Here is a 20,005-nt window from a genome sequence, read left to right on the forward strand (position 1 = left end):
TTTATACAGTTTTGATTATGAAGTTACATCATATCACATGCATAATCACGTTTTTGCATACATATTCATGAGAGGCGTGGTATAGGCGGAGCGTGGGCAGAGACATCTCTTTTGAGGATCATTTCGGTGGTCGTTCTGGTTGCCTTCATCGTGGGCAGGGGTCACCTGATGAGTCTTCCTCCTTAAACTTTTGAACTCCTATCCTAATATGGCCAATTCATGTGTACTTGGCCTGGTCCCATGGCTTGGCAAGGCTATTAGGGTTAGTTTGACTTTGTTGGCTCCGAACATGCTTAGCCCATCAGTTCCCCTATCCCTATCTCTCTTTCCTGTCACGGTGCTCCATGCCTTAACTGATTTATTGCCCTATATGTTTCCTAAGTGCTAAGCTTTCTTCAAATGTTTCACATTCCATGTTTTAACTCATTATTTCTTGAAGGCTATCCGTTTTGGGGCTTCATTGTGAACCACTACAGAGCTACATCCCAATCTGGTTTAAGTAGTGTGGTATTATTAAGAGCTCCTTTTCTGCATGAGACACAAAAAGGAGATCCCAAATGATCTTCATGCAAGCATGCAGTAAAGAACTGCTCTTGCTATCCTAATGAAGCGTTTGCTTTGGCAATTACATTCTTCCCATTCATCTTTTGATGCAGACACTTCAGGTTTTCCCCCACACCCCTGCAAGGCTGGCAGTTGCTGTTTCCCATTTCCTGTTCTTCCCCAGAGATGGTGCAGTGGCTGCTTTGAAACAAAAAGCCCTGGGATCTGGACAGCTTGAAGGAGCATGAAATGCTAAATAAGTGCTCATATTGGTAACACCCAGGTGTGCACTGCCCAGTCTTCTGCAGCAGCAGCAGGACCATGCATCATTCCTGTTGGTGGATGTTCATGTTTCTGGTGTGCAAGATCAATGACTTTGAGAAGGGACAAAAATGCCCCTCTTCAAACACTGGCTGTGCAAGGAGATGTGAAGTTTCACAGCCTTTTCTAGGATATTTTAGAAAGATCTAAGAGAATATTGTGGCATGGAGTAGGTCCCTAATTTTGTCTCCAGAGAAGTCCCCAAAGGGCACATTCACTCTGCTGCTGATGGCAACCCCATAAGCTCATGGACCAGTTTTCCCTGCAATGTGCCACCCTGCCTGGGCTTTACTAGGCTGGGACTAGACCCAGAGCTAAGCAAACACATGCAGCCAGGTGACATTGTGTAACATCAGAAGCTGGCAACCATGAGGACTTTGCTGTCAAAAGGTTACAGTTTGCACTGGGCCCAGAAGTGTTTTTCCCTAAGGCAAAGCAAATTGAAATGTGAAGTTTAAAAGATTCAAATGACTATGAAAGGAAACTGCAGAATAATTTCTGGAAGGGCAGCATTGTCAATGATCATGCAGCCCACCAACAGCTGGAGCTGAATCCTGAATTGCTTCTTCCAGCTGTGCAGGAATTCATTCCACTGGCAAGCACTGGTCCATGGGAACAAATGATCCCCTAGCTCTGGGCTGAATGGCACCCAGGCTGCAGTGCAGATTTGAGGAACCCTTGTCACTTGTTATTGGCCTCCCATTGCACTCATCCTTCTGCAAACAAGGTGCAAACAACACAGATGCACTGCTGTCCTGGGTAAATATACATACAGGTGACTTTCCCAAAGCCGTGCATCTTTTCCCAGTGAAATACATGACCTCTTCTTACCTATGGAATTGTGATTGAGGACACCTGTGAGCCAGATCTGTGGGAGATTGCAAAGGAGCAAAGCTTTGGGATTTGGGCACACTTCTCTTGGTTTCTTTGCTCAGGCCTTTGGTGAGCACAGAACACACCTAGGTAGAAAACCTTTGACTAGACAGGATCTTTTGGATCCATTGTCCCCCAAAGAGGTCAATGTGTGGCCCCGTTGTTATTCCAAGTAACAAAGAGCAGCACAAATGATACAAAGAAAACATGGCCAAAGAGGAAGAGGAGAGGCCCAATGAGGAAAGGATGTGGTGAGACACTGGAACATTCAGTGAGCTGCACTCCCATAATCTCTAGGCTAGCAGGTCCTGGTCTCACATTCTCCTCTTGGTTTATTTAATTTTTTTTTAAATTTACTTTTTTTTTCATCATCAAAATACAATATGTAGAATTAAAACTATGTCATCAAAACTTAAAGACAGAATCAAAATACATTAATTCAAAACTACATCTAAGGATCAGAACATATGTACATCTGTAACTATCAAGCCTAATGCATCAATCCTGTTCTTCAAACACTCTCCATACAGGCGGCAGCTTCTTCCTGAGCTTGGAGGAAAGAGAGCTCTTCTGGATGGGAGGTGAGGACTTTGTGGGTGAGGGAACATTGGAAGTGTCCAGAGAAAACTTCTTGGTAAGACTGTAACCAGCCAGAACTGCAAAATGGAGACACCAAGTTTAACAGAGGCCACCATACAAACCTAAAGCATCTGAAGCTCCATATTTCCTGGGACACATTTCCTGGAAATGTCCAAACAGCTGCACAGGGAAACATGCTCCTGCTGGCAGACACTGAGGCAGGCCAGGGCAAAACCCTGAGCCACTTGCCCAGAGCTGGCACAGGCACAGCCTGGCCTCTGGGCTGCCCTGGGACAGCAGGGAGCCAAGAGCCCTGTGCTCCCCAGGAACGGCTCAGCTGCACTTGCACCCTCCTGCTCCTCTGCCTGCCCCACAGCTCAGCAGCCCTACAGCTCCAGGGGCACTGGCAGCAGCACAGCTCCTTGCAGGGGCACATGCAGGGCACAGCTGTTCCCTGGCAATGTGCACAGCCTCTCTGGGCTGCCACAAGACCCTTCCTCCCAGCAGGGATTGGCCCAGCTCCCCCCTCACCTCTGTGTGAGTCTGAGCCATGATTGCCTTCACCCTGTCCTCCATCTGGAGCTGCTCCAGGCCCCCCATGCCATGACTAGGAAGGGCAATGGAGAGAGCAGGGGCAGATGCACACCCTTCCTTAGGATTTCATCATTTTTGGCACAGCTTAAAAGGCAAATCCAGAGGTGTCTAACTCAGCACTTCCTCAGCTTTCTGGAGAACATCTCGCCTTCACCAGCCCAGCATTTTGGAGAGGTTTTCCCGCACATGTGGAGGCTTGCTGGCAGCACATTTCTTCAGCTGGGTGCCCATCACCTTGCAGAGGGCAGAGGCGAGCTTGGTGGCCACGGTGCGGATGTTGGCGCTCCGCACAGGCAGCGCCTTGTTCTCCAGGCAGGACCAGAGCACGGGCAGGGCGTCACACTGGACGACTTCAGGGCTCCTGGCATGAACCCCCTGCACAAGCACTGCCGGGACAGAGACACAGCTCCTTACCCACCAGCCTCACTGCAAACAAGGATCTACCTCTGCTTCTGCTCCTTGCCAGCCTCTCTGGCCAAGAGCAGCAAAATAGCACCCAGAGCCCCTTGGTCCAGAAACGGGCAAAGCAGCTGAGCATCCTGGAAACAGAACCACCAACCCCCTCAGCACGAATTGCTCCAACCAGAGCCTTGGCCCTGTGGCAGACTTCCTACCTTTACTAAATTATTTCACAATCTCTTTCTGCATGAACAATGAATGAAATGTCCAATTGCCTTTGATTTCCATTAAGAAGTTGTCTAAACCCACACTGAAGATTTGGAAATGCACCATAGAGAGGAAATGGAGAGATTTCTAATAAAAGGGATGATTCCATTTTTGTAACTTTGATGTCAAGTGCCAGTCTATTCTGGCTCTTCCCTGTGCTCAGTGGCACACAGCAAAGGGCAGGGTTAGAGCACACCTCAAAACTCCATCCCACCAGAGATGGCTGCTGCCTGGCAGCTGGATGAGAAACATCAGTGACCAGCTGGTGTCTTTGGCAGAATGCTTTTGGGGCTTCCTACAAAGAGCTGTTTCAAACCTCAGGGTGTCTGAGAGAATTACCCAGACCCCAGTGCTGTGGGATTTGAGCATCTCCACATTTTAATGCCATTTCCCCTTCCAATGGTAATGGCATTTTTTCTTATAATGTACACTGAAATAGGGGCATAGAGAAAGAAAAATGCTACACAGGGGACTGAAATGTAACCAAAACACCAGTGTTTTCTCACATTGTCTCTGAAATCTCTCTGCCCATTTTCTGAACTGAACTATATCAAACACAGACAAATATTTACTACCAACAGGCTTCTTGCATGGCAGATTTGGCTGAGAGAAAAAAACCTGAAATGCTCTGGAGACCATTCTTATTTTCTGATCAGACAAAATGTTATCTTGCAGCCATTTAATATTCTGTGGTGGAAGAGACTTCATTTTCTCTATGCTGTTAATCCATCAGCAGTCATCAACATTGAAAGAGCTCCTGCAAGTACCAAAAACCAATTCTGCTAAGCAGGAAAGGGTTATGGTACCCATTTTAAAATGGGAATTTATTTGAGTTTAAATATAATTAAAGACATCAGTGACTACTGAATGTGAGGAACAGCTGTCCGGTCCTGCTAAATCTCAGAGAGAACATGTGCTTTTTCTAAAGTAGTCCTAATTTATGGTTAATTCCTTTATTTGAAAAAGAGATAAAAAGAACTGCTAAACTAAACTCCCTATTGCTGGAGATATACTTTATTCAAATGCTCTTTAAAGGACCTTTGACATTCCCAATTGCTGAACATGCCCTTTTGAGATTCCTAATGAAGACACAAAGTGTATTAAACGTTGCATTCAAAGATGTTGGCATAATTAGCAGTGGATTTAGCCCCAGTTAAAGCAAGGCTATCAGTCATCTTCTCTGCTATATATTGAGATTATCCTTTTTCCATTCCTTGGCTATTGCTGACACAGCAAGCTCCTCTGCGGAATCAATTATCAGCTGCATTTGTAGCATTTTGGACAGCGCTGACACAGGCAGACACTGTTTGCACATCCTAAAAGGCTCAGTCCAAGGCCACTGTGACAGCACAGGCAGGGAGCCTCAGCACTCTGCTTCTGTCCCTGTGCCCCAGAGGTGCCTTGCACTAAACCCGTGCCTCTGATACCTCTGTTGAGTTCTGACCTAAGCTGTGACCCCCAGGCTCTGCACGGTTCAGCCTTAAAACTTTCCAAGAGAAAAACAAGAATTCTGTGAGGACAAAACAAACTGATGCCCTGAAACAGCACTGGCCACCATTTCCCCTCAAAGACCACAGATGTCCCTGAGCTTCCCAGAGAGAAGCCAGCTGGGGCATTTTTAGCCCTCCCTTTGCTGGAGGTGGTTCTGAGATGCCCCAGTGAGAGCTCAGCCCCAGGCCGAGCGCTGCCCCCATCTCAGATGCTGCCCAGATCTGCAGCAGCCAGGGAAAACCTGCCAAACCCACCTGCCTTGGCTCTGGGGCAGCAGGGACAAGCTCAGCACCTCCTGGTTTGGAGGAGCTGCTCTGCTGTCTGCTCACAGGCATTCACTGTAAATGCTCCCTGGGAAGAGCTCTTGACTCAGAAGGGGAGGCCATACCTGTGATACGCTTGGTGACATCCAGCAGGGCTTGGACACTCAGGTGATTCCATTGGTAGCTGAACTCTTTCAGCAGTGACACTTTATCTACAAGGGAAACACATGTTTCTGCTCACGTTTCTCAGGTCATAGGAGAAAGGACAGTGGGGAGGGGAAGGGCAGGGCAAACCCCATTTTATAAAATAAAGTACATTTCTGTGGATTTTTGAATCCTTTTCTTCTTTCCTTCTAGCCTGGTTGGCAGGGTTTTAAATTCCAAAAGAAAAGCTCTCCTCTCACAGTTGTAAATCCAAAGTTGTCTGCTGTACCAGGAGCTGTGTTAAAACTTTTCACATCAGGGACCCTGAGAGTTCAGTAACATGGAAGCAGTGAAAAGGTTTTGCATCCCAGAGCAAAAAGGAAGAGCCTCATACTTGGGTCACAGAAAAGCACTGAGTCAGGCAGTTCCTGAGTTCACAGAGCAGCTGGGGAGGAGAAAGTGGAAACTCCTCTTGAAGACCTGCCTCTTCAACACTCCTTTTTTCAGGCATATTTCCCCAGTGCAGCATTCTCAGAGCTGACATAAATCTGTGTGGCAAAGGAATTTAGAGCAGCCCTTGCCTATGCAGTTAATTGCTGTGGCCATCTTGCCTCATGCAAAACAACATGTGGAACAAGGCATCACTGACAGCTGGGTTTATACCTGTTTCTTTTAAAGAAATGAACTTGGTGAATCATCAGTTCCCCTTTGAAAATAGAAGACAATGAAGAAAAGTGGAAAATAGGCAGCTAATGCCTCTAATGTAGAGCCTTCCAGGTGGCTGCCCTGCAGAAGCTCTGATGGGTCAGTGTCCCTTCATGCCAACAGCAAAGCTGTTCATTTGGGAAGTCAGACGGGGCCCAAGAAAACTCCAAACCCCCTTTGCCTCTGAACTGTAGCAGAGCTGCAGCCCAGGACTTGCTCTTCAGACAAGCAGCACAGAGCCAAGGGCTCCTGGGACTGTTGGGAAATGCTGATCCCATTCCAGCCTGTTGGGGATGGTGCATAAGGACTGCACCTGCACAGCCTCTGGTGGGTGTCAGCTGGAGTGTTCCACAGACAAGAGCAGCTGTCAAGGCACTCAGCGCTCTCTTGTGCAGGAGAGACAGAGACGAAGCTGAGGAGAGTCCCTGCCAGGGCTCAGCCTTACCCAAATGAGCAATGGGTTCTTCCAGTGCTTTCACAGCTGCCCCACAAACCCTGGGATCCTTCGAGTTCAGGTTCTTTGTTATTTCTTCCATCAAAGCAATGATCACCGGGTTCAAGGCATCTTTCAGGGCTCCTGTGATTTCAGCCAGCACGTCCAGTGCCCTCTGCTTCACTTTCTTGTGGCTGTCAGATATTCTCAGGACAAAATAATCAAAAATCTGTGAAGAGAACAAGCAACGTGAAAGCTGGATTCAAATGTCCTTGTTTGAAGAGTGGCTGTAGCAGTCAGCAATGTCAAAGATGAAAGTGATCCTTTCTGTCAGGTCAGCACTCGATTGCACAATTTCACTGTTTTCCTGTGGGCCACTCACTGGAATGGTGGTGCAACCTCATGCTGGTTGAAAGATTTTCCTCTGTTTTAGGAGGTTTGGCTGGAGACAGAATAGTTCCTATGATATTTCTCTCCATCTATATATCATTAAATCAATTCCATTTATTAATGCTAAAGAGTACCTTTGCTTTGAATGGAAGAAGATGTTTACAATGCCCAGTTTTCTATACAGTTGCCTTAAGTACTGAGGGCAATTATGATTTTGCCAAAACTATATCCGGAGGAGATCTAAGTTTTCTTTTGTTTGTCTCAGAGGCAATGTCTGGAGAAGTGCAGGGTGCTGATCAACTCTTCCAGGATCCAGACCATTTCTGTAAGTAACAGGTGGACTTCTAAAATGTAAGGTGCTGTACAGCTCTCATTAGAGCAGGTTCAGTCCCTTGACAGCCACATTATCAGGCACCTTTCTCTGGAAAAGGGGAAAAAGCAGCTACTGGGAGGAGAAGGCAGAGATGAGTACTTAGCTGTTTTCCTCCTTTTCCAAAGAGAAAAAAAGACTCCCAAGAAGGGTGAGCACTGTCTTTACCAAGAGGAATAGGAACAAGGGTGGAAATGAGTAGCCAGAGCTGTGCCTGTGTTAGACAAGATGGAGTATATAGAAGTATTCTTTAAAAAAAACAACTGGGTTTAACCAACCCAGCCTGACACTTCTCTTCCCTATGCAAACCCATTTTTGGTCTAGAGAACAATTTCCATGCTTTCAGGGCCTGGATTCCCTTCACTTAACCCAACTGGGAGTAGGAGAGAGCAGCAGTTACACCAGCAGAAAATTCTGCCATCATCTGATGAACAGCATCAACAGGCACCCGCCAGACAAATACAGCTGGACTGAAATAACTTGTCCTGAAGCCTGGACCTGAATTACATTTGTCTGGGTAAGAGGGACCAGCGTGTGACAAACAGCCAGGATGGAGTGCCAAGACACATTGAATTAACTTTGCTGCTACAGGCTTAGGAAAGGAGCTAAAGGAAAGGAGCAGCGAAGATACCCTACGTACTTGGGCAATGTTAGTGGAGATGAGCTGGGGGCTGGTTTTGCACAGGTCTAGGAGAAGTTCCACTCCTTCCATCCTTGTCTGAAACCCCTTGGCTTCCAGGAGATGGTAAAGCTTCTGGAGCAGCTCCGTTTCTTCCACAGCTGGAGGTGATGTGACCTGGGCTTTTGCACTGGGTAGGAGGTGTCCATCAGAGGGAGATTTCACCCTGGAAAATAAAACCAAATGAGGACCTGGTGGTGATAATTATCGTGGCATGGCATCCCCATAGTGGAAATAATTAGCATTGACTCCATGATTCCAGAAGGCTGATCAATCACTTTATTATACTATGCTATACTGTACTATACTATACTATACTATACTATACTATACTATACCATACAGAAACTCATCGCCCTTACAGACAATCTGATACAGAGAGACCAGACTGGTCAATTGAATCCAAAACACCATCACCAGTGGCCATTGAAGAAATCACCCTTTGGTAAACAAATGTCCGTAACACATTCCACATGTTCACAACAACAAGAGCAGCAAGTGAAGATAAGAATTGTTTCTCATTCTTTTCTCTGATCTTCTCACAGCCTTCCCCAGGACAATGCCTGGGAAAGTTGTGCCTGCTGCTCTCTATGGAGAGAGCTGCAGCCACAGACAATATCTTCACTTAAATGTGAGCAAAACATCTTGAGCAGCTTTCCTAATTATGTCATTTTAAGCTGGAAAGTCATGAGGCTCTGAAGAACAACGTGGACCTCATGACAATCATTACAGGAGACAATCTGCAAGTGACATTCTCACCACTGCTCACACAGGCAAACCAAGGATGAGATGCATCTGATCTATCTTCAGATGGCTGCCAGGGCACACAGGTCACATTGCTTTGTGGAGAAAGAGAGACACTACTGCCAAGTTTAAATGCCTCCTCATAAGGGATGTGTGTGTCTTAGAATAAGGAAACTCATCACTCTGGAGATGTGTCTCTGCAACCAGGCATGACAATCTGGAAAAGTAGCTCAGATGCATCTGAAGAGATGAACAGGGCCATATTTGAAGGATTCAGAAAATCAGTAACAGAGATAAAAACAGAAGCCAGACATCCCAGAATTACGCTCACATTTCATTTGCTTCCCTAGAGACCAGATCCACAGCTTAACAAACCCACTGGGAACAATTCTCCTGGATCAACCTGTCTCTTCCATGAGCACAGGAGAATGTTAGCCATGCTATTGAGGCATGTGGTCACTTTCCTGCCACTGCTGAGCAGGACAGAGCTAAATAAATCCCCTCTGCTATCAGAGGAGAACAGGTACAAGTGGCTCTGCAACTGCCATGAAGAGACAGCAAGGAGCAATTCCTGTCTTAAATGCTGATTGCAGCACAGGGGGCAATAAACCAAACATGCTGTCCATCAAGCAAATTACATGAAGGACAGGAATATCAAGACAAAAAGTCCACATTGAGACACCTGTTGACTGAAGTTGTTCAGGAATTGCCTTGCTACTTACTACTCAAACTTCATACTGTTTGAGGGTAAGAAAACCCTGATTCAGCCAGGCCAAACCACACGGATGAGAACTGCATCTTTGTGGAATGGCATCTTGCTTCCAGACTGAGATTTCTCATCAAAACACCCATCTAAAAAAGTCTCCACTCAGATGAAAAATAAGCCCTGTTTGAATTTACTTGTCCCAAATCAGGCAGCAGAAACTTGGCCCTCTCCCAGCCTCCACAACACTGCCCTTGCCACTGCACTGGATTGTCTGAGCTGCAACCAATGGGTGTCTGTTTGTCTCTCCATTTTTGTGGAAATCCCTCCAGAGAAGTTGTGTTCAGCACAATGCACAAGTAGACATTTTTTATCCTGGAGCATTTGTAGGGAAAGGAAACAATCTGTGGCATTGGTCATCTCTGCCAGACAGTTTTTCCTGAGGAAGAGACATGTAAAGCTTGTCATGTGCTTTGTCACATCTGACAAAAGTGCTCAGTACTGTTTGCTAGAAGACGATGTGGCCTGGGGCTCCTTTGAGCCATCGTTCCTCTCCTTCACCGGCTCCTTGACTGATGGGCCTTCAGCCTTCTGGTTTTCCATCCCCTACAAGGACACAGAGAAACCCCATCAATCTTTAGAGTATAAACCAGGAAATTCCCTGTTGAAAACACAAGTTAGAACCAGGATCACTGCTACCAAGGCTTGGGGAAACATTTCCTAACTTACAAATGGAAACAGACCAGAGATTCAGTGATGCCAACTCTTTGTTTTCAATAGCCCAAGGCAGGTTACGGGTGCTGCCAGACTGAGCAGCAGTCTAAAATCCCAAATTCCTTAGTCTTGAGCATAAATGGGAATAATGCAAACTGGCAGGCAACGGGTGTTTGTGAAGGAAGCAGCAGAACAAACTGGACTCTTTGGGGGTTGGCCCATTGTGTTGGAAGTCCATTTGGTTCAACACTCACTCTCCCTGTGCCTGCACAAAGGCAGGCTCCCTTTTGTATCGTCAATAAAAAATATAAAATCCCCCCCCCCCCTCAAACAAACAAAGGATTTTCCACTGGATGCTGCTGAATTCACCAAGCTTCTTCCAGCTCCACATGGCTGGACAGAAGGGCAATATTCCCAAAAGACATACAGTCATTGTAGTAACTAGTATTGACTAGGGCATCTTTTGTACATTTGGGAATTTTCTTGGCACCACTACTGCCAGTGTCCTTTGCAAAGACTCTGTTATCTTCAGAAGCACAATTCTGACTTAATTGCTTTACAGGGGGCAGAGTAGGGAGAGCATGGTGGGGGCTTACGCTTAAATGTAAACCCATTTTCTCCTCTTTCCCTTTCCTCTTTGTGACTGATATTGAAAATATTCGAAACCTCACTTTTTCCCTAATAATATCAGTTCCTTTGTGGTCTGCAGATGAACAGGCTGAGGATTAAGAGCTCATTCCCAGGAGCAAAATGGTTCAGCAGAAGAGGAATGAGCTAAAGACAGATTGGGTATGTTTGATCTCATATTAGCAGTGGCAATACTTGCACAAAGGAGACATTTCTCCTGCCAGCACTTACTTTCTTCTTAATTCTTGTCAGGATATCTTCCAGGTCATGGGGGGGAAAGAGATTGTTCCAAAAGCATTTTAAATTGTTGATGATTGAGCAACATCTTCACCATCTCCTGTCCATAATGCCTAAGGAAGGAAGGCAGGAAGGCAGGCAGGCAGGAAGGAAGGAAGGAAGGAAGGAAGGAAGGAAACAAAAGAAAAGTGAACAAACAAAGGAAGAGTGTTAACAGAAGAGGCTGATACCTTAAACTCATCAGGTGCAATCCTTGCACAAGAAGGCATGACCTACTCAGCAAAGAGGGAGATTTACCTCACTTGACACTGCACAGTGCTGTCAGCTGAACACAAAAGGCAAGAGGAGAATGTGGGGCAACAGAAAAACACCATTTCACTCTGAAACTGGGGGTGTGCTTCTGTGGCATCAAAGGATCCCAGGAAACAAGCAAAACATATCTGCTTTGTTGTCAGAGCCTATTAGCAGTGTCTTGCTGCCATTGCACAATAATTTGCCTTTCTTTAACTGGCAGGGAAGCCAGGACAAAACACCTCATGCATCCTATTGATTGTTCTATACTATGTGTATGCACAGGGGCAGCTACTGGCTCTGGTGTTCTTGGCAGCTATTCATGGGAATTTAATCACCAAAGGAAAGGGATTTTGGTGGTTTGGGTTGATTTTGCCACTAGGAAACCACAGTTTTCTTCAAGAAAAAATGTGGAGCTCACTGAGCCACAGATAACAGCGTTCTAGAAATCTTCAGAACAAGTTTAGAAAGACTGAATATGTTGGCTAAAGACCCCTGAAATATTTCTAGGAAAGTCTGAAGTTAATGAGAAATTGATGTTTGGGATCCTTCAGCGATGAACATTAGGCTTTGTGTTGTGCACCTAAGGACCAACAAAACTGTTGGACTGGCTGATCTGAGCTCTTTTGATCTCAGTAAAGAATCCTTCAAGGCACAGGAAAAAGTTGGCAATGCTCCTTTTTTGCTGGCCAACCTCAGGTTTCCCAGTACAGCCGTTTGCCCAGGCAGCCCAGAGCAGTGGTCACAGTGCCAAGGCTGACAGAGCTCAAGAAGAGTTTGGACAATGCTCTCAAGCACATGGAGTGACTCTTGGGGTGTCCTGCACATGGCCAGGAGATGGACTCGATGACCCTGATGGGTCCCTTCCAACTCAGCATATTCCATGATTCTATGACCCTTATTCACACTGTGAGATAACTTCATATTCCCTTTGGTTTCCACTCTTGTGTGGTTTCACCTTTATAGCCAGACACAAAATGGTTTTCCTGTTTTGGGAGGTGAAATGAAGATCATTACCTTGTGTCCTTGTGACAGTCCTGAGCAAGCTTCCCTGCCACGTGTGGCAGCCTCTCAGCCCTGGGTGTGCCTGCGAGCTGGGTGACTCCAATTCTCTCCATCAGGGACAGGAGGAGTTGGGCCGCACACTCGCGCACCGGGGCGTGGCGGCTGCTGGGGAGGAGAGAGCAAACCCTGGGCACAGGGACAAGGAGCAGCAGCAGCACCGGCCTTGGCCAGAGCCTCCTCCCTGTCCTTGCTGGGGGAAGGAGCCTGGGCTCTCCCTGCACCTTCAGACACCTGCAGTGGTCACAGCACCAAGCCTGACAGGGTTGAAGGAGCATTTGGACAACAATCTCAGGCACGTGGTGTGACCCTTGGGCTGCTCTGGGCAAGGTCAGGAGCTGGACTCGATGGTCCTGATGGGCCCATCACACTCCCCATATTCTACAATTCTGTGATTCTGAGAACTAATAGGCTGCAGGAGGGCAGAAATAGGTGACAAGAGGGAAGAAGTGAGGTTGGTCAGAGAATCAAGTCACTGAGTTCACAGAAGATGCAGGATACAGGACCCTTCCCTCCCACCATTCTCATTCTCTGTCTCATCCCTTCTCCCTCCCACACACACAAAGGTGAAGAACATCACTAAAAGAAGAAGAACCTGCTTGACTCCCATGTCCATGAGAGCAGTCATTGCTCGTGCAGGAGTCACATTCTCCACCATGATCCCCAGGCTCTGACTGGCTGCTTTCTGAACAAATTCTGGGGAGTTGGACACCATCTGGAGAAGGACCCGAGCAACCTCATCCACCTCAGAGTCCATGTCCTTCTTCAAGGTCACAAAGAGCTCTCCCAGAGTGACAATGGCAGAGTAGGACACCTTGGAACAGACGTTGGTCACCTGGGGAAGCCATGAGGGGAAACATAGGAATCACCTTGGAAAGAAAACCAGTTGCCTTCAACAGAAGTCCCAGGAAAGGACAACACATCCCACTCTGTTGTTTCCAGAAAAACATAAAAGTACAGGAAGAGCAGGAGAGCACAAGCACAGAAAGGCACTTACTCTGGCACCAATTTCTGGCTTCAGACCTGCTTACTGCAGGCCTAAAATAAAAATTTCATTAAGTGTTCTACTTAACCCTTCTAAAATGTCCACAGCTTTGATTTTAGTCCCTTTTACTAGAAAATTAAAGCAAGAGCTGCTTTCAAATCATGAAGGCAAAAGTCATAAAGGTAAAAGAGTCAGGTGCTCCTGTTCCAAAAAGCAACACCAGCAGTTGAAGCACTCAGCCCGGAAACAGAAAACACAGGCTCAGGTCTACAGAATAATTTGCAGTGTTCAATTACAGCTTGGGCAGAGACTGGGACTGGCAAATAACATGATTAGTGTCTCAGTTTCTGCATTTGCACATTGCATTATAAAGGCACCACACTCAAAGATGAGTGTCAGATACCCAACCTGCCAATAAATACAGCTGCATGTGCCCACAGATCCTACAGATAGCTGACAGACGTTAGAAATCTCAGGTCTAAACCAGAAATGAAGGCAGACCCTGAGCTCACATGGAGATGAACAAGCACACACCTACTCTACACACTGTGTATGAAGTATGGGGGACAATTCAGAATAATGTTCTCACCTCGCTGGTAACTGCCAAGAAAACCTCACCAAGTCTGCAAAGCAGGACCTCTGAATGGGACCCAGCCAGGTGTTGGATGGTGAAGAGTCCCTTCTCCTTCAGCTCTCTGAAAGGCAGAAGATTGATTTTTCTCTCCACCAAGGCAGCACCCTCTGAAATGACCAGGCTGGCAGCTCAGCTGAACAATGGGAGGTGCTTTTCAAGGAGTGCTTAATGAAATCGTGGAACGCGTTGCCCCAGGATGCTGTGGCTGTCAAAAGCATTCACAAACCCAAGAGGCAAAGAGAGGGGTTTCAGAGTGGCCATTTGAGATGACAGCCTTTCTGAAATCTCTGGCACATGAGGCCCCTCTGCCACTGCTTCCTAGGAGCTGAGAGACTGGGCCATGCTGCTGTTTCTTGTCACCTCCCTGTACCTGTCCCTGAGGCACAGTGCCACCGGGCTGTTATTAGGGCATTTTCCTTCTTTGTCAGCCCCAGCAGGCATTCAGCAGGGAGAGCCTACACTGGCTCTCTAGAGCTGAGTTTCCAATCTATGATCTCGGCCTCTCTGTCACCCCCTCCACTCCCCCTCACACATTCCCCAAAAATGCAGCAGGATGTCTGCTGGAACCACCTCAGCCTGCAGGAAGGTCAAGTGGGTCCTGGCCTCTCCTGACTCACAGCACAGCTTTCTTTCATCCCAGCATGGAAATATAAAAACTACATTATCACACCACACAGAGGGCCAGGTGCTTTTTATTTTGGCCGCAAGTGTCCACAGGGCATTGGGGAACAGGAGAGAAAGAGTGTTTTGCAGCAAGCAACCGACTACTCAGGCAGGATGGAAGGAAAAGCGTCTGGAAGCTGCTTTTTAGGACTTTGGTTGTTCTGCTGAAGCTTCTGACAGAGCTGATGGGTAGATCCCAGAGCTGTGGAGAGTTCCTGGGAAATTTGTCCTTGGATATGTCTACGAATGCTCTCCCAGCCATGAACTGCCATCTGTGTCCTGTCCATATGTTACTGCCTTGACTGTTGAGTGTCTGAGGTGCCTCTTGAGGCTGCTATGGACCTCCTTCACCAAGGAATGGATTGTGATACAACATCCCTTTCTGCTTCTATTTGGGCACTGACAGAGCCTGGACCACTCTCTCTGGAGCTTGGGCTCTGGCCAAGCAAGATTGCTGATGAGAGCAGCTCATGGTCCTCAGCTCTTCCCTGCTGCTGGGACAGACAGACATGGCCATGGGGACAGAATGGAGCTGCCCCATCTGCCAGGTCACTAAGAAGGATGTGAATTTTTCTCTGCCCTGTCACCACCAGTTCTGCCTGGGCTGCATCCTGCAGTGGACAAAGAGAAATCCAGCGTGCCCACTCTGCAGAAGAATGATAGAAGCTGTCAGGTTTTCTGAGTAGGGTGAACAGGACTACATACAGTGTGCCATCAGCTCCCCCAAACAATTGCTAGAGTCCAGCAGGGAGAGAGCCTGGCCACCTTGCTGAAAACAGCCTCCCAGACCCTGTGAGGGCTGCTCCATCTTCCCCACAGGGAACACTGTCCCCAGCTGAGCAGGGGGCTGCAGGACCAGAGCCTGTGGATGGCCTCCTGCCCAAAGTGTGGGCCGAATTTTTCAAATAACAATGTCATCTACTGGACCAAAGGTGGTCCTGGCTGCACCAGAAGCTGGAGGGAATATGCCAGCACCAGAGATGGCTGGTTAAGGAATTCATAGAGCAGCATCCTGCACGCCCTCTGTGCCTATGGTCAAGTTGCCCAAATCTTGGTGCCAGTACTGCAGCTTCTCCTCTGGAGCAGTCTGAATTGCTGCTAGCATAGCCCAGGGTAAAGAAGCAAAAAGGGCCTTTGCATAATCTCCACAGATGTTTTATTCAGCTGTGCAGGGAGATGTTCAGGTCCCAGCACCCACACACAGAGGGTCTCACTTTGTCTCCACAGGGGCCTGGGGGCTGACCCTCATCTCAGGGCAGTACAAAGATAAGGGGGCCAATCAGGGAATAGGGAAGGTGTGGCTCAGGAGCACAGGAACAGACATAGAAACAGGGGAAGGAGCCAATGAGGTCTAACAGCTTTTTGAGGGAAGCTTCTTGTGTCTCCCTAGACCAGGGAATGCCCCTCCAGGGTCTCCACAATTTCCCATGTTTTATAAGGAAACCTCTGAAGGATTGACTGAATCAACACAAAATGACAAAAACAATCAAAAGCACTCATAAGACAATTGTTTAAAATGCAAACAATTCTGAGTTCCCAATGTGCCAACAGATTTCTTGGAGTGTCCTAGATCTGGCAGGAGGGATGCAGGGTTTTCTTAGCACAGTTTATCAGGAAACTGAGTCACACATACTGAACCTCTGGTCCATGGCCTCCTCACTGCCATCGTGCAGCAAGGAGGCCCAGGGGCTGCTGTGCTCTGGTCCTGTCAGGGATGAACACAGCAGCTCTGTGGCCAGTGCCAGCTCCAGCTCCAGCAGCTCACAAGAGGAGACTCCTTCCAGAAGCTCTGCTGGCTCCAGTGTGGCAGACCAACAGAGCCCACTGGAAGCCACCTCCATTGCAGCCACCCCCAGCTGCGCCCATCATCACTGCAGAGCAGGAGCTGCCCCAGAGGAGCCGCGGCAGGAGCTCATGGCAGTGGCAGGTCCCTGTGCCCAGGGCAGAGCCACAGAACCTCTGCTCCTGCCTGGGACAGGGGCTGCTCACCCTGGTGTCCCACCAAGAGGAGGGATCCTGGGCCCCAAACTCTGCCCAGCCCTGCAAAAGGCCACCCCGCCAGCAGTGCCAGCAAGGTTCCTGCAGCCATTCAGTCAAATCAGAGGAAACAAATGTCTCTTCAGCTGACACAGTCTCTGAACACAGCTTTCTCCCCCTTCTCCTGGTGCCTTTCCCTGACTCCAGGAAGAGCTGCAGGAAATGCTGTGTGAGCCATGATGATGGAAGAGCTACTGATAAAAACACTGGGGTGATGCTTTCAGAGGAGTCATGAATGGAAGATTGACCAACCTTCCAGCCAATGATATGCCAAAAGTTTCCATTCTTTAAAAAATTGATTGTAATAAATTAGTTAAAAGAAAGATACGGAAACAAATTAAATCTCCCACAGCTTCTGGCTTTCCTCAGGCTCCATGGTCTATATATTGCTAGACTTACTTCATTTAGGCAGAATATTAACTGTCCTGACTTGTTGGAGACTGACCACAAGGTCTCATCTGTGGTGAGCAGTCACTAAAATTAGCTCAGCAGAGGTATCTTCAGCTGTCCAAGTGTAGCAGAAATACATATTCTCTGCTTCATGACTGTGTGGCAACAGCTGCTGGTGTGGATTTGTCAGCGTTGCTTCGTGGATTACTCCTGGGAAGGAATTGTGCACACAGGCACAGTATGATGGCTTCGATCTCCTCTAATTACTCCAGTCGGATGATGGCCAGAACTTTTAGGCAAAAAGCATCATGACAGAATAATTTTCAATATTCTCCAAACTACTCCTGTGGTTTTGATTTTCTTACTGATTAGGTTCAGTGTCTGGCCTCAAGAAATCAGTCCAGAAAGAACAGGCAAACCTCAGCTTGCAAGTTAGAGTGCAAGTCTTTAATCTGCCGTTTTTGCAGCATGGACAAACAACTTTTCAACATATTTGCAAAAAAATCTCTTAGTTCTTGCTATACCTATCCAGAATCTGACTCTCTCCTCGTTTTATTTTGATTTGAGATCCAAGCATGATTTTTTTCTGGACAGGAAAGTAAGACCCAGCTGCAAATACAGACTACAAGTGTGAATCTATACTGCAGGAACTGAGCTGTAGCTTGCAATTAAAGGCAAGAAGTGATGCCATGGTAAATGTGAACGTTTAGTCCTGGCATAGGAGCCTTCTGCAATGCTCCACCAACCCATGGTTCACATTGCTACAAACTCTCTTTTTGATGTTACAAAGAGTGTTTAAGAGCTGGCTGTAAGTAAAAAAAAAAACAGCCAGAAAGTTAATTTTTGTTAATATGGTGAACAATGACTATCTAATAATTCTGAGCTCATAGAAGTGAGTATTCAGATTTCCACTTAGTACGTGCAGGCAGTTTTCATTTGAAATCAACAGGTTTATCCAAATCAAGTTATCCATAGGAATTAATTTGCTCTATGATCTACCTAAAAATGCCTCATTGTCTGATAAGTTTAGTAGAAATTTGCTAAGTCAATAGTCCACAGATTTTCATTTCTTGTTTAGTGGCTATTCTGCAGGAAAGCTTTTACAGACTAATCAGTTTGGATGTAATTAAAATGCCAGTACATTTCATCTAGCCATTTTGGTATTAGAACAAAACCATATGACTGCACAGCCTTTTAAAATATATTTTCAAATAAATTTTCAAATCAACAGTCTGAGTAGGACTCAGAAAAAAAACTCTACCAAACTTCAACTCCATTGGAAGATTCCCTTGTCACCCCGTGAATCAACTCTACATTTAGAAGATTAAAAGTCCCAATTATGGTGGGTTTGGTATGGTTAGGAATTGGGGAAGGGTCTTCTTCCCTCTCAACTCCATGCTGCAGTGCCTTTGGGAGGTGGCCTGCTGGCCATTGTTTTTGCAGCCCTGGTATTTCTCCATGAGGCAGAAAGTGCAATTGCATTTCCAGCCCAAAGCCCATGAGGAGTGGGGCGTGCAGAGCTGTGCCAGACACAGGCCAGCAGCTGTGTCGCCAGAGGGTTTTGGTTCCTGCCCAGTGCAGCTGGTGCATCTCTGCCGTGAGTGCCTCCCCTTGCCAGGTGCCCATGGACAGCAGGTGCAGGGTTCTGCAAGGGGCATGGAACAGGGTGGGGATGTCTGCTGGCAACAGAGTGCAGTGGAGAGCAAACAGTCCAGGATGGTCCTGGAGTGTGTGACAGAGAACTCCTGACACAGCTGGTGACTGAGCCAGTGAGAGAAGGCACTGCTGGGCCTGCTGTTTGTGAGGAGAGAAGGGCTGCTGGGTGACAGGAGGGTTGGAGGCGGCCTTGGGCTCAGTGATCACAAAATGCTTGTGTTTGATTCCCAGAGAAGGAACGAGAGATGTTGGGGAAGTGTTGACGTGCAACAAATTGTGAATCTGTTAAGCTTTAACAGGCAGTGCTTAGTCGTACCTTCCCTCACACCAGTGGTTAATGTGTGCAAGTGGATGTCTTAGCCTTGAGAATAAAGACAGTGGGCCTACTGAGGAGGTAGCTGCAATGCATTCAAGGAGAAGAAGGCTCTTAACCATGGGAGGAGAATTTGAGGAACGGGATGTTCACCACATGACCACCAGAGACCCTCAAGAGACCCCTACTCTAAATGTCAGTAATTTTGGGGAAGTGATTTAAACATGTCAAATATTTGGGAGAATATTTAGCCTTTGAGTTTGAGCAAAGTAATGAATAAAAGTAATGAAAGTAATGTCTTAGTTCCATGGATACTAACACGTGGGTGTGCATGTTTCAGGGAAGTGATTCCTCACAAATCCAGCACTGAAATAAAGTAATGCCTCTTTTCTCACACTGAGCTGGCAGTGTGGATCGGCCCTGCTTGGTAACTTTCATTTTGGTCATTTCTATTGAAGCATAAAGAATGGTTGAAATGAAATCTTGTCCAGCTGTTTCCCTTTGGTTTACCTGTTTGAGGGTTAAAATTCTGTGCTGAAGGTGTCCTGGGTGTGTGCAGAGCAGTGCAGCCCCAGAAACCCCTTGGCTTGCCCACAGGTTGTCATGCCTTGTTGCCAGGTGTGCCCAGCTGTGGCAGGAGAAGGAGCCCACAGTGCAGTGGGCACCGTGCCCTGCCCAGCCGGGGCTCTCTGGCACAGAGCAGCAGCAGTGCCAGCACCGTTCAGACTGCTCCTGCCTTGGCTTCCCCTGGCACACAGAAGCCTCTGGAAATCAGCACTGCCAGTGGCGTTCCCAGCTTGGAGCAACTGCTGCTGGTGGGCAGATGCTGCCAGTTCGACTGCTGCCAAAGGGGAAGAAAGGCAGAGATGTACATGCACCGGAGCCCTGGGCATGTCCA

This window comes from Melozone crissalis, unplaced genomic scaffold (genome assembly GCF_028551555.1).
Source record: "Melozone crissalis strain CALT ecotype California unplaced genomic scaffold, PUWL_Pcris_2 ptg000068l_1, whole genome shotgun sequence".
Classification (NCBI taxonomy): Eukaryota; Metazoa; Chordata; class Aves; order Passeriformes; family Passerellidae; genus Melozone; species Melozone crissalis.